Source organism: Capricornis sumatraensis, chromosome 8 (assembly GCF_032405125.1).
Source record: "Capricornis sumatraensis isolate serow.1 chromosome 8, serow.2, whole genome shotgun sequence".
NCBI classification, from domain to species: domain Eukaryota; kingdom Metazoa; phylum Chordata; class Mammalia; order Artiodactyla; family Bovidae; genus Capricornis; species Capricornis sumatraensis.
Window position 1 is genome coordinate 53,219,110 of NC_091076.1, and position 12,561 is coordinate 53,231,670.

At 38.9% G+C, this 12,561-nt stretch overlaps 1 pseudogene; it reads right to left on the reverse strand.

Annotated features, from left to right (window-relative positions):
- Nucleotides 1-905: 905 nt before the first annotated feature.
- Nucleotides 906-12,561, reverse strand: part of LOC138083550 (endogenous retrovirus group PABLB member 1 Env polyprotein-like) — a 69,733-nt pseudogene continuing 58,077 nt past the window's right edge.

Below are 12,561 nucleotides of genomic sequence, written 5' to 3' on the forward strand. Positions count from 1 at the left end.
CTAAAGATCCATTTCTGAACTTCAGTGTGAGGTAGGTGAGACTAGAGTGTTTCCACTGGGAGAGGATCTACTGATATTTCCTCTGCAGGAGCTATCTATCTAACTCTATCTTGGAGTTGCACCCTGTAGTTTCGCCTAGCACTCACTGTGCTGGCTTACAAAGTAATTGCTGTTGAAAGTGACTTCGACCCTGCCTCAGCTGTGGGGATGCAAGCAACTAGCTTGGGTATCCCTCAGTTGCTCACAAAGCCACCATGACAGATTCATTGGCACAGATCTGCTGAAGTCAGGCACCAGGACCACCATAGTTTTGTACCTGGATTCCCTATGGTAAGTATGAAATCTGCCCAAGTGCTTACTCTGTCCACATGCACATGCTGGCAAAGCCTGCAGCCAGTAACAGCTAACCTGCCCCAGCCATGGGAACACCAGTACTTCATTCACACATCCCACAGGCACTGAGCTTAGAAAGCTGCTATAATATAAATGTAAATCCATGGTGGCACAGTCACTGGGAGGTGATTCAGATTTCAGACCTGCTGATGAAATTGCACTGCCCTGGGGATCACCTCAGATTTCTGACCCAGCTCCACATATGAGCAATCTGCTGGTGCTTGCTTCCTCCCCAAGCTCACAGAAGAGAAGCTGTACCCAATGTGAGCGTGTTTATGGCAGTCACACCATCTCTTTCTATTTGTTAACAATGGGGTGCTTAAAGCAGATCTAGACTCTGTCTCACGTATACCCTCAGTAACAGCTCAGACTACACTCCAGTCCCTTTAGCTTGCCTCTGTGCAGTCAACCCCAGTCCTCTCTTTGATTCTCTTCACTGAAGTCTATGTTTCAGCACTCAACTCCCATGCACACCAGTAAACATGTGTCTCAGGCTGAGTGCAGAAAGGTGGTCAAGACACTATGAACTGGTCTTTTTCTGTTCTGTCTGCCGCAAACCAGATGTTCCACTTTCCTTCGAGCCTCTGAAGTTCCCTTTCCCAGTTGATCTCCCAGCCAGTGAAGGGTGTTCGGTTCAAAGGCTGAGAGGGACTTTCCTCTTTCATAGCTCTCTCAGAGGCAAAAGTACTGTCTTGATTCCTTTTTGTTTCTTCTCCTTTGGTTCAACATTGTTATGTGATAGATTTTAACACAATTTTGGTTTCATGAGCTCTTCTGTCAGTGTCCAGTAGGTATTCATTGAGAATTATTCAACATGTAGATGTATTATATTTTTGATGTATTTTTTGGTGGAGGTGTGTTATATGTCCTTCCATTTCACCATCTTGATCTCCTTACCTGTTATTCTGTTGAAACAGACTTTATTTCATTTATTTATCATTTGTATGCATGCATGCTATGTTGCTTCAATCATGTGCAACTCTTTCCAACTATATGGACTGTAGTCTGTCAGGCTCCTCTGTCCAAGGGATTCTCCAGGGAAGAATTCTGGAGTGGATTATCATTCCCTCCTTCAGTTATTAATGATCTAATTTTATTATTATTTTTTTCCTTATAATAATGTTGGATTTGTGTTTGTTCATCTTTTCCTAATAGCTTTGTGGGTTTATGGTTACATTTTTAATTTTATTTTATTTTTTGTTTGTTTGTTTCCTGAGGTAGGATCCAATCACTATAAATTTCCCTTTTTGGACTATTTTTTTTTTTTTAATTCCATATGTTTTGGATATTTGTGTTTCAATTTTAATTTTTCTCCAGGAATTTACTGATTTCCTCTTTGATTTTTCTGGTAGCATTGTTTATTTAGTAGCATGCTCTTTATCCTCCACATGTTTGTGACTTCTGCTGATTTTTTTTCATAGTACTTAATTTATGGTTCATACCTTTGTAACTAAAAAAGATGCTTGATATTATTTCAGTCTTAAATTTATTGAGCTTTATTTTGTGATCTAGCATTTCCATTTGCATGGAATAACTTTTAGTCTGTGTGTTTCTAAAACCAAAATGAGTCTCAAACATGTTGCATATAGATGGGTCCTGTTTTTTCTTGTTGTATTTGCTTGTTTTGTTTTCTTGTTTTTCCACTCAGCCACTTTGTGTCTTTGGATAATTTTCCCACTTATATTTAAAGTAATTTTTGATAGTTATATACTTATTATCATTCTAAAAATTGTGTTCTTCTTGTTTTGCACTTCTTTTTGGTTCCTTTGTACTTCTGTTGTTTTCTTCCCTTGCTATTTACTGACTATCTTTAGTGTTTAATAGTTGGTATCTATTGCATTTTTTTTTGTTACCTTGAAGTTCATAAATAATCACCGACATTTACATGTGATTATTTTAAATTGGTGATGAATAGGGAGGCCTGGCGTGCTCTGATTTATGGGGTCGCAAAGAGTTGGACACGACTGAGTGACTGAATGGAACTGAGTTTAAGTTGAAGATCTGTTAAGTTTGAATGCATTGTAATAATTGTGCATTTTACTCTCTTCCTGCACTTTTTTTTTTTTTTTGTTATTCTTGACATCATATTTTACATCATTCTGTTATTTGTTGCTTAGCTGCTCAGTCATGTCTGACTCTCTGTGGCCCCATGGACTGTAGCCCACCAGGCTCTTCTCTGCATGAGACTTTCCAGGCAAGAATACTGGAGTGGGTTGCCATTTCCTACCCCAGGGGATCTTCCTGATACAGAGATCAAACCTGAGTTTCTTGCATATCCTGCATTGACAGGCAGATTTTTTATCATCAGTGCTGCCCAAGAAGCCATAATAGCTGTATTTATGTGTATATAATCTCTCTCTTGGCCTCATCTCAGTCCAGCCCATGAGATTATAGATTTCCAACCAGGTAAGTCTGAGAACCTATCAAGGTGTCAGGATCCAGGTTGCAGACCCTTGCATTGATAACCTTCCTGCAGGACCTAAGTGAGTCAGTCACTCAAAGTCTTCACCCTCAGTGTCCTCACCATGAACCTGGAAGAGAGGTGGGCAGGGTGGAGGGGACCTCAAGTGTGTGCCATATGAGGAAGAAAGATAATGCAAAACAGGGTATTAAAATGTTGTTCAACATGATCATGTTTTAAAATCTGGGACATGTGCATGTAAGATAAACTGATGTTTCCCCCAATCAGTGAGAAGGACACTGGCCTTAATTTTCCAAAACAAAACAGAGTTGTCCTCATTTTAGTCCTTTCAGGATTTAAGGAACAAATATTTATTTACTGAATATTTAAAATTTTTGCAATCATAATTCTTATTACAGAATAAAAGTACCATGGCACTGTCACCCAATAAAACAGTACAATGTACTTATTGATAACACTAATTGCCTGCTTTCCCTGGTAGACCATAAGCTCCACAATGGCAGAGATCTTTGTTTTTGTTTCTTTCTTTTTTTTTTTTTTTCCATTGATGCAGATCCAGTACCTACAACAGTGCCTTGCATATAGTAAGTGTTTGGTAAATATAAGTTCAATGTTCAGAAATCCTTATGAAGTTATCAGTTTGGTTATTGAATGTTTTTGTAAAATGTGGGGCTCAAATCCTATACAATGGGTACATTTACTTGACTCCATTCAAGACTGTTTGAATCAGAGAAATGTCAAATTTGAGTAAGAGCCTTTTAAGTATGTGCAGTGTGTGTCGCTCTGCATAGCAGGTTGGGTTTTCTCCATAACTCCTCTTGTGCTGCATAGACACAGAAATTGAGTAGGAATTCAGATTTCAAGCTCTGCTTCTCTTTGTTCTTCCTAAATGAGGACAGCTAATCACAAAAGAGATTGTCAGTGCTGAGGTCTTGGTGTTCTGAAGTGGGATGAGAAGGTTATCAGGGAGTGGAAACTTAGCACAGCCTTGGCAGACAGCAGAGACAGGATCAGTGGTGCCCCAGGAAGATTGTTTTGTCCCCCCCCCAGTGAACCATAATGGAGCACCTTCCCTATTCAGGCCTATAAAAGCACATAAGCCTTGGAAGTTAAACATCATGTCCCAAGTCACAGAGCTAAGATCTAAAGTCATAAAGCCAGACAACACAATCTAGGCTGTCTGCCTTGAAGACTTGTTTCCCCCACTGTTCCTCTTCTGCATTTGGCAACTCCAGATTCCAAACATATACTGAGAGCCTGTCATGAGGCAGAAACTATTCTAGACACTTGAGAGTCATCAGTGAGCAAAACAAAGATTCTTGTCAATCGGTGGGACTTGGAAGCAAGAGAATGACCTGGAGACCAAATCAATAATTTTGTGTTGAGCTCTTGCCTTAGGGGAGAGACAGAAGGACAGCTCTCTTTAAAGTTCTCTAAAGGTACTCTTCGCTTCTCCCATATCGTCTCTGAATATTCTGCACATAATCTGCATTTGAGAATCGGACCAAAAAGAAGGCTCAGTGCCAAATAATTGATGCTTTTGAATTGTGGTGCTGGAGAAGATTCTTTAGAGTCCCATGGACTGCAAAAGATCAAGCCTATCAATCCTAAAGAAATCAAACCTGAACATTCATTGGAAGGACTGTTGCTGTAGCTGAAACTCCAATATTTTGTCCACCTAATGTGAAGAGCAGACTCATTTAAAAATACCCGAATGTTGGGAAAGTTTGAAGGCAAAAGGAGAAAGGAGTGGCACAGAATGAGGTAGTTAGGCATCATTACCAACTCAATGGGCATGAATCTCAGCAAACTCTGGGAGATAGTGGAGGACAGAACAGCCTGGCATGCTGCAGCCCATTGGATCACAAAGAGTCAGACATGACAGTGACTAAACTTTCTGTTATTCCCTTAGATACTCATTGTGGACCTAGATAGTTTTGACAGTTTTGTCCTTTAAGTTTCCAACTAGCCTTCATACATGTTAGATCTACTTTCTCTATTGTATGGTTTCCCTTATCAGTTAGATTTTTTTCTGTCATAATTTACATATTTCTAATTGATATATTTTATTTTCTTCTCAGGTAAGTTTCCTTAACATTTTTTGTAAGGTTGGTTCAGTAGTGCTAAATTCTTTTTCCTTTTGCCTGTCTGTAAAACTATCTCTTTTTCTATCCAGATGATATCCTTGTGGAGTAGAGGATCCCTAAATGTAGATTTTTGTTTCCCTTTTATTATTTTCATTATATTATGCTGCTCCCTTCTGGCATGCAATGTTTCTACTAAAAAGTCAGCTGACTGTTGTTTAATGTTTCCCTTTTTTGTACCTAGCTGTTTTTCCATTACTGCTCTTTAAGATTGTTTCTTTATCTTTAATTTGTGCCATTCTAAGTATAATGTCTCCTGCTAGAGATCTCTTTCACTTCATCTAGTTTGGGACTCTGTGATCCCTAGAACTGGTAAACGCTGTTTACTTCCTCAGCTTAGGGAAATATTCAGAGATTATTTCTTCAAATAATGTCTATATCACTCTCTTTCTGCCCCCTGAGACCTCTGTAATTTGAATATTAGCACTCTTAATGTTGACAGGGGTCTCTTAAGTCATTCTCAATATTTCAAATATTTTTTCTCTTTTCTGTTCTGCTTTAATTATTTCCACTCTTCTGTCTTCTAGTTCACTGATCCATTTATGTCTATCTCCTTACTTATCATTGATTCATTTTAGTATTTTTTGTTGTTGTTGTTTTTAAAATTTCATTTGCTATAAACTTCCACTGTTTGGTCCTACTTTGTACTTTCTAAGTCTTTGTTAATCTTCTCAGTGTATGCACTGATTCTTCTTCCAAGTTCAGTGATCATCTTTATGATAATTACCTTAAATCCATGGTAAGTTGGATTGCTTATCTCTATCTCACTTACTTCTTCTGGGGTTTTATCTTGTTAAATCATTTGAAACTTATTTATCTGTCTCCTCATTTTAACTAATCCTCAATTTACATATTTAGTATACTGGATATGTTTCCCATCTTGAGAGCTGGACTTCTATAGAAGATATCCTTTGGGGACTAGCAACAACTCCCCTCCTGTGAGCAAAGTTACATCTTCAAGTGATGCCCCCTGTGTGAATTGTATGGGCCCTTCTTTTGTGGTGTGATTGTCTACTGCAGGCATGCTCATACCCCTGGCACAGTTTTCTACTAGATCCGAGGTGACTAGCCAAGGGGCCGGGGGCATCTTGGGGCTGGTGCTGGCACACTGGTAAATAGGGCTGTATTCCAGGGATGCTGGCTGTGGAGCCTTGAGGGTCCAAGTGCTGATGTGAGCTTGTTGGTTTTTGGGGCCAGGCTTAAGTGCAGCTTGCTACAGGGCCTTTGAGATTCAGAGCTAATGTGTTGGCCTGCTGATAGGCACTAATAGCCTAAAGAGAAGATTCCAAACTGTTTCCTGTATTCACCAGTATTCTCAAGGTAGGATGACATCACTAAAAGGGCTTCTGTCAGTGTCTGTGTTCCCACCTGGAGTCCAAGTTGCCTCATCTCTTTCTAGGAAGCTATCTAAGATCAGAAAGTGAGTCTGACTCAGGCTTTTTTAAAATTATTGCCATTGTGATGGAATTCTGAGGATAAATCTCTTTACAAAGTCTCTGCTTCCTATAGCTCTCTTATACACAAATCCTATTGGCCTTTTAAACGAGACCTTCTGAATGCTTGTCTTCCCCATATAGGACCTCAAATGTGGGAGCCTGATGTGGGGCTTGACTCTTCATCCTTAGGGAAAACCTCTGCAATTGTGATAACCCTCTCATTTGTCTGTTGCCTTCCAGCAGGTGTGAGTCTTTACAGATTCTCTTCCCTGCATATACAGCTTGCTTTAGCTTTTCCTTTATATATACAGTTGTGGAAAATCTTTTCCTGATAATCCTCAGATTGTTCTTATATACAGTATTTCTGTAATTATTTACAATCTTGTGCTAATGGGAAGAAGTTAATTCAGGGTCTTTTTATCCTGGTCTGGTTACAGTCCCCTCCAATGTCTCATCTTGTCTTGGCTCAGCCAGCTATTCCTGTTATAGTTTATAAACAGCTTACCTTACAAAGAAAAAAGCAGATAAACAACTTCAGCACAAGATATATGGCCTGTAAATACTTCATCAGAAGTCAATTGGGAATGAGAAAATGCAGTATGAGGTGTATTTAAAACTTTACCTCACAACATTGTAAAGTAATGAGCATCCAATTAAAATAAAATAATAAAAAAAACTTTTCCTAAGTATAATTGTTATTAATAGAAATTGATTACATTTTTTTCTGTTTATAAATGTTTTCTTAATTTGTAGCAATTATTAAGGAGATTGAGAAAGAGTTCCTCAGTGATCAAAGCAAAGAAATAGAGGGAAACAATAGAATGGGAATGACTAGAGATCTATTCAAGAAAATTAGAGATACCAAAGGAACATTTCATGCAAAAATGGGCACAATAAAAGACAGAAATGGTATAGGCTTAATATAAGCAGAAGATATTAAGAAAAGTTAGCAAGAATATATAGGAGAACTATACAAAAAAAAAAAAAATCTTCTTGATCAAGATAACCACAGTGGTGTGATAACTCACCTAGAAGACATCCTGAAGTCCAAAGTGAAGTTGGCCTTAGGAAGTATCACTATGTACAAATCTAGGGGAGGTGATGGAATTCCAGCTATACTATTTCAAGTTCGAAAAGATGATGCTGTTAAAGTGTTGCACTCAATATGCTAGTAAATTTGGAAAACTCAGCAGTGGCCACAACACTGGAAAAGATCAGTTTTCATTTGAATCCTAAGGAAAGGCAATGCCAAAGAATGTTCATACTACAGCACAATTGCACTGATCTCATATGCTAGCAAAGTAATTCTCAAAATTCTTCGATTAAGGCTTCAACAGTACATGAATTGAGAATTTCCAGATGTTCAAGTTGGATTTATAAAAGACACAGGAACAAGAGTTCAAACTGCCAAAATCCATTGGATCATGGAAAGAGCAAGAGAATTCCAGAAGAAAAATATATATATATATATATATATATATATTTCTTCATCATTGACTATGCTAAAACCTTTGACTGTATGGATCACAACAAATGAAAACACTTAAAGAGATGGGAATACCAGACAATGTGACCTGCCTCCTGAAAAATCTGTATGCATCTGAAGAAGCAACACTTAAAGATCAGATATGGAACAATGGACTAGTTCCAAATTTGGAAAGGAGTTCATCAAGGGTGTATATTGTCACTCTGCTTATTTAACTTGTATGCAGAGTACATCATGTGAAACGTGGGGCTGGATGAAGCACAACCCAGAATCAATATTGATGGGAGAAATTACGAGAACCTCAGATATGCAGATGACACCACCCTTATGGCAGAATGTGAAGAGGAACTGAGGGACCTCTTCATGAATGTAAAAGAGGAGACTGAAAAAGCTGGCTTAAAACTCAACATTCAAAATACTAAGATCATGGTATTCAGTCCCATCACTTCATGGCAAATAGATGGGGAAACAATGGAAACAGAGACAGACTTTGTTTTCTTGGGCTCCAAAATCATACAGATGATGATTGGAACCATGAAATGAAAAGACACTTGCTCCTTGGAAGAAAGGCTATGACCAACCTAGACAGCATATTAAAAAGCAGAGACATTACTTTTGTCAACAAAGGTCTATCTAGTCAAAGCTATGATTTTTCCAGTAGTCATGTATAGATGTGATAATTGGACTATAAAGAAATCTGAGCCCCCAAAAATTGATGCTTTTGAACTGTGGTGTTGGAGAAAACTCTTGAGAGTCCCTTGGACAGAAAGGAGATGCAACCAGTCCATCCTGAAGAAAATCAGTCCTGTATATTCTTTAGAAGGACTTATGCTGAAGCTAAAGCTTCAATACTTTGGCCACCTGATGCGAAGAGCTGACTCACTGGAGAACACCCTGATGCTGGGAAAGATTGAAGGCGGGAGGAGAAGGGGACGACAGAGGATGGTATGATCGTACTATATCACTGACTCAATGGACTTGAGTTTGAACAAGCTCCAGGGGTTGGTGATGAACAGGGAAGGCTGGTTTACTGCATCCATGGGGTCGCAAAGAGTTGGATGTGACTGAGCAACTGAACTGAACTGAACTGAAAATACAGTAAAACCCACTGCAGTATTGCAAAAGTTCAAAAATTAATCTCATTATGTGTAAGTTAACATTGTTAAATGGATATAGGAATGACTGGAGTGAATTCCCTGTAAAAAGAACAATTCATCACATTTTTAAATTTTATATCTCAAGGTGCATTATGTGGTTATACAGAATGGGAAAGCAAATACAACTTTGCTAGACGAAAATAGATGATGATGACTACTTTCTATTTAATTTATACCTAAGAAGCTGTTATGGGGACTTTCAACATGGCGGAGGAGTAAAACGTGGAGATCCCTTTCCTCCCCACAAATATATCAAAAATAATCTGCATGTTGAACACCTTCTGAACTCTGAAAGAAGATCTCAGACTTTCAAAAGGCAAGCTAATCTCCACAGAATGAGGTAAGGCAAAAGATATAAGAACAAAAAAAAAAAAAAGAGAGAGAGAGAGAAAGAGAGACAAAGGAATCGGAATGGGGACCTGTTCCTTAGGGAGGGAGCTATGAAGGAGGAAAGGTTTCTACTTACTGGAGAATCCATCATGGTTGAGGATAGGGGGAGCATTGGAACTTAAAAGAATGCAGCTACAGGTACTCAAAAGGTAAAATGTAGATAATTCACCACAGAAATCAGTGCCAACCAACACTTCCCAGTTTGAAACGTTTGTCTGCATGCTTGCTACAGTGAGTAGGGGCTGGGAGCTGAGCCTCAGGCTTCTGAAGTTGGACCATAAGGAAGGCACTAAGATTGTTTGCCATGAAGACACTCTGAGAGGCCTAGTGTGATGCTTCTGAGGGAGTCCGAGGAAAATCCTGAACCTGCCAAAGATGCAAGAGATCATTGTTGCAGGGACCCTCTAACTGCTCACACACAAACTGGGGGACCTCATCATCACATGTGCCATAGATGGAATGAACTGTGACTGTGGACTGTGACCCCAGAGGTAGACATGCTGACCAGCCACTGCTAAGGCTGTTGTGTGTGTGCTAGAGGCAGGACTAACCATGATTGCAATTTGCAATCCCAGAGGGGGGAATGCAGTCTGGTTGGCTGCTACCAAAGCTTGAACAAATGCCAGAGGTGAAGGACAAGATGCCACTGCAGTCTCAACACCAGGGGTTACAGGTTCCACCAAGCTGTGGGCAAGAACAGGTCATGCCCACACCTTCTTGGGAGCCTATGCAGCTTGGCTCTTTTAAGGGACTCACAACCTGGGGTCAGTTCCCATGGAAGAGTGCATGACCCAACGCAGACTGTAGCAACTTCCCACAGGCCTTGGCCACAGTAGACATTCCTAACATACCCCAGTTGTGTCTGCCATGTCTCTTCTTCTTCCGAGCCCAACAGAGCTAGTGAGCCCTGATAAACTGCCACGCTTGCCCTCTCTTGTTTGGGTGGGAACAGACACCAGAGAGCAACCTACAAACAGAAGTGGGGCAAAAACCAATGAGCACCAGGGGTTAAAGAAAAGGAAAGGAATTTGCTCCTGCATCTATAAGTGCAGAAGATTAAGCCCCCATAATTAGCTTGAGACTGTGGACTTTGAGGGTGGGGGGAGGCAACTGTGAATTTTGAAAGCAAATACAATCTAGAGTAAGGTCAGATCTGAGTCTGAACTGAATCATTAGCAAGCACAGTAGGCCCAGAGATGTTCCTAGAAATATTGGAGGATTTCCTGAGCAGGCAGGTGGGCTGGTACTCGTGTGGCAAGGCAAATGGTGGACATAGGAGGACATTCTTTTTACTAAAACTCTTTCTCTCTGTGTATATATATATATATATATATATATATATATATATATATAATTTTGTTTTTTCTTCTTCTTTATATTGTGCTATTATTCTTTATTGTAATTCCTTGATTTTTTATTTTTTTTATTTTTAAATCACGTTCATTTTTTTCCTTTTTTTTTAGTAATTTTTTTTTCCTTTATTTTAATTTACAATACTGTATTGGTTTTGCCATACATTGACATGAATCAGCCACGGGTGTATTTTCTTTCTCTGTTTACAGTCCTATTTCAGTATATTGCCTTTTTTCATGTTTTTTGCTCTGTATTTTTTGTAGCCTAGTTTTTAATATTAATTTTCACTTGAAGATTTGTTAATTGACTTTTGATTGTTCTCTTCATTTTTCGTTCCTATTTTTATTCTTTTAAAAAAATCTCTCACTTTTCTCTATTCTTTTCTTTTTGCTAGCATGTGAGTTTCCTTGGGTATTCTTGTCTACTGAGTGTTATTTTCACAACTTGTCTTGGAGTTTTGTCCACCCATTCTTTTCTGTTTGTATGCTTGTTTGACTTGCTTTTCCCCTATTCGTTTCTGTTTTTTTTTTTTTTTTAATTTTTCTTTCTGTTTTCCTTTCTTCTTTATTCTGCTTTGTTTTGTTTTTTGTTTTTTGTTTTTTTTCTAGCTCTATTTTTCTCTTCTGTGCTCTGGGACATGTTGCTACAGTAAGGGTTCAGGCCTGAATCTCCAAGTTGGGACAACAGAATTTAGGATGTGGGGCCACCAGAGAACTCCTGACCATACAGATCATTAATCAGCACAAGCTCTCCCCAGAAACTCTATCTCAGCACAAAAATTAGGTCCCATTCAAAAATCAGCTGGCTCCAGTGATGGATGTCTAATGCCAACCATTACAAGACATGTACACAATCGGGCCCTCTAGCAGACAGGCTGTCCAAAGCCACATCAAATCCAAAGACACACCCAAAAACAACAAAGGATACCAGTACTGCCTTTCAGGGATATTAGAAGCAGCTCCACACAAGAGAACAAAGAAACCATTCCCCCCACCTCAAAAGATACTGGTCTAACCCCATCCACTGGGAGCAGGATCCACAAATAAGTGGAATGATGACCTTCCAGGCTGGAGAAAAGAGACTCCAAATATAGTAAATTAAACAAAACTAAAAGACCAAGAAACATGCAGCAGATGAAAGCACATGGTAAACAAAAGCACAAGAACAAACAAACGAAGAGAAAATAACAATCTATTTGACAAAGATAGCTTCAAATTGTGCATAGTTCAAACTCCACAAAATTTCACTCATTTCATAGGCTAGCAAAGTAATGCTCAAAATCTTTCAAGCTAGACTTCAACAGTATGTGAATCAAGAACTTCCAGATGTACAAACTGGGTTTATAAAAGGCAGAAGAACCAGAGATAAAATTTCCAACATCTGTTGAATCATAGAGAAAGGCAAGAGAATTCCAGAAAAAAAGCATCAGCATTTACTTCAGACTACCCAAAAGACGTTCACTGTGTAGATCACCAAAAAAATGTGGATAATTCTTAAAGAAATGGGGAAACCAGACTACCCTACTTGCTTTGTATAAAACCTATATGGAGGTAAGGAAGCAACAGTTTGAACTGGGCATGGAACAATAGACTGGTTTAAAATTGGGAAAGGAGTACGTCAAGGCTGTATATTTTTACCCTGCTTATTTAACTTCTATTCAGAATACTTCATTCGAAATACCAGGCTGGATGAATCACAGGCTGGAATCAAGATTGACAGAAAAATATCAATAACATCAGATATGAAGATGATATCACCCTTATGGCAGAAAGTGAAGAGG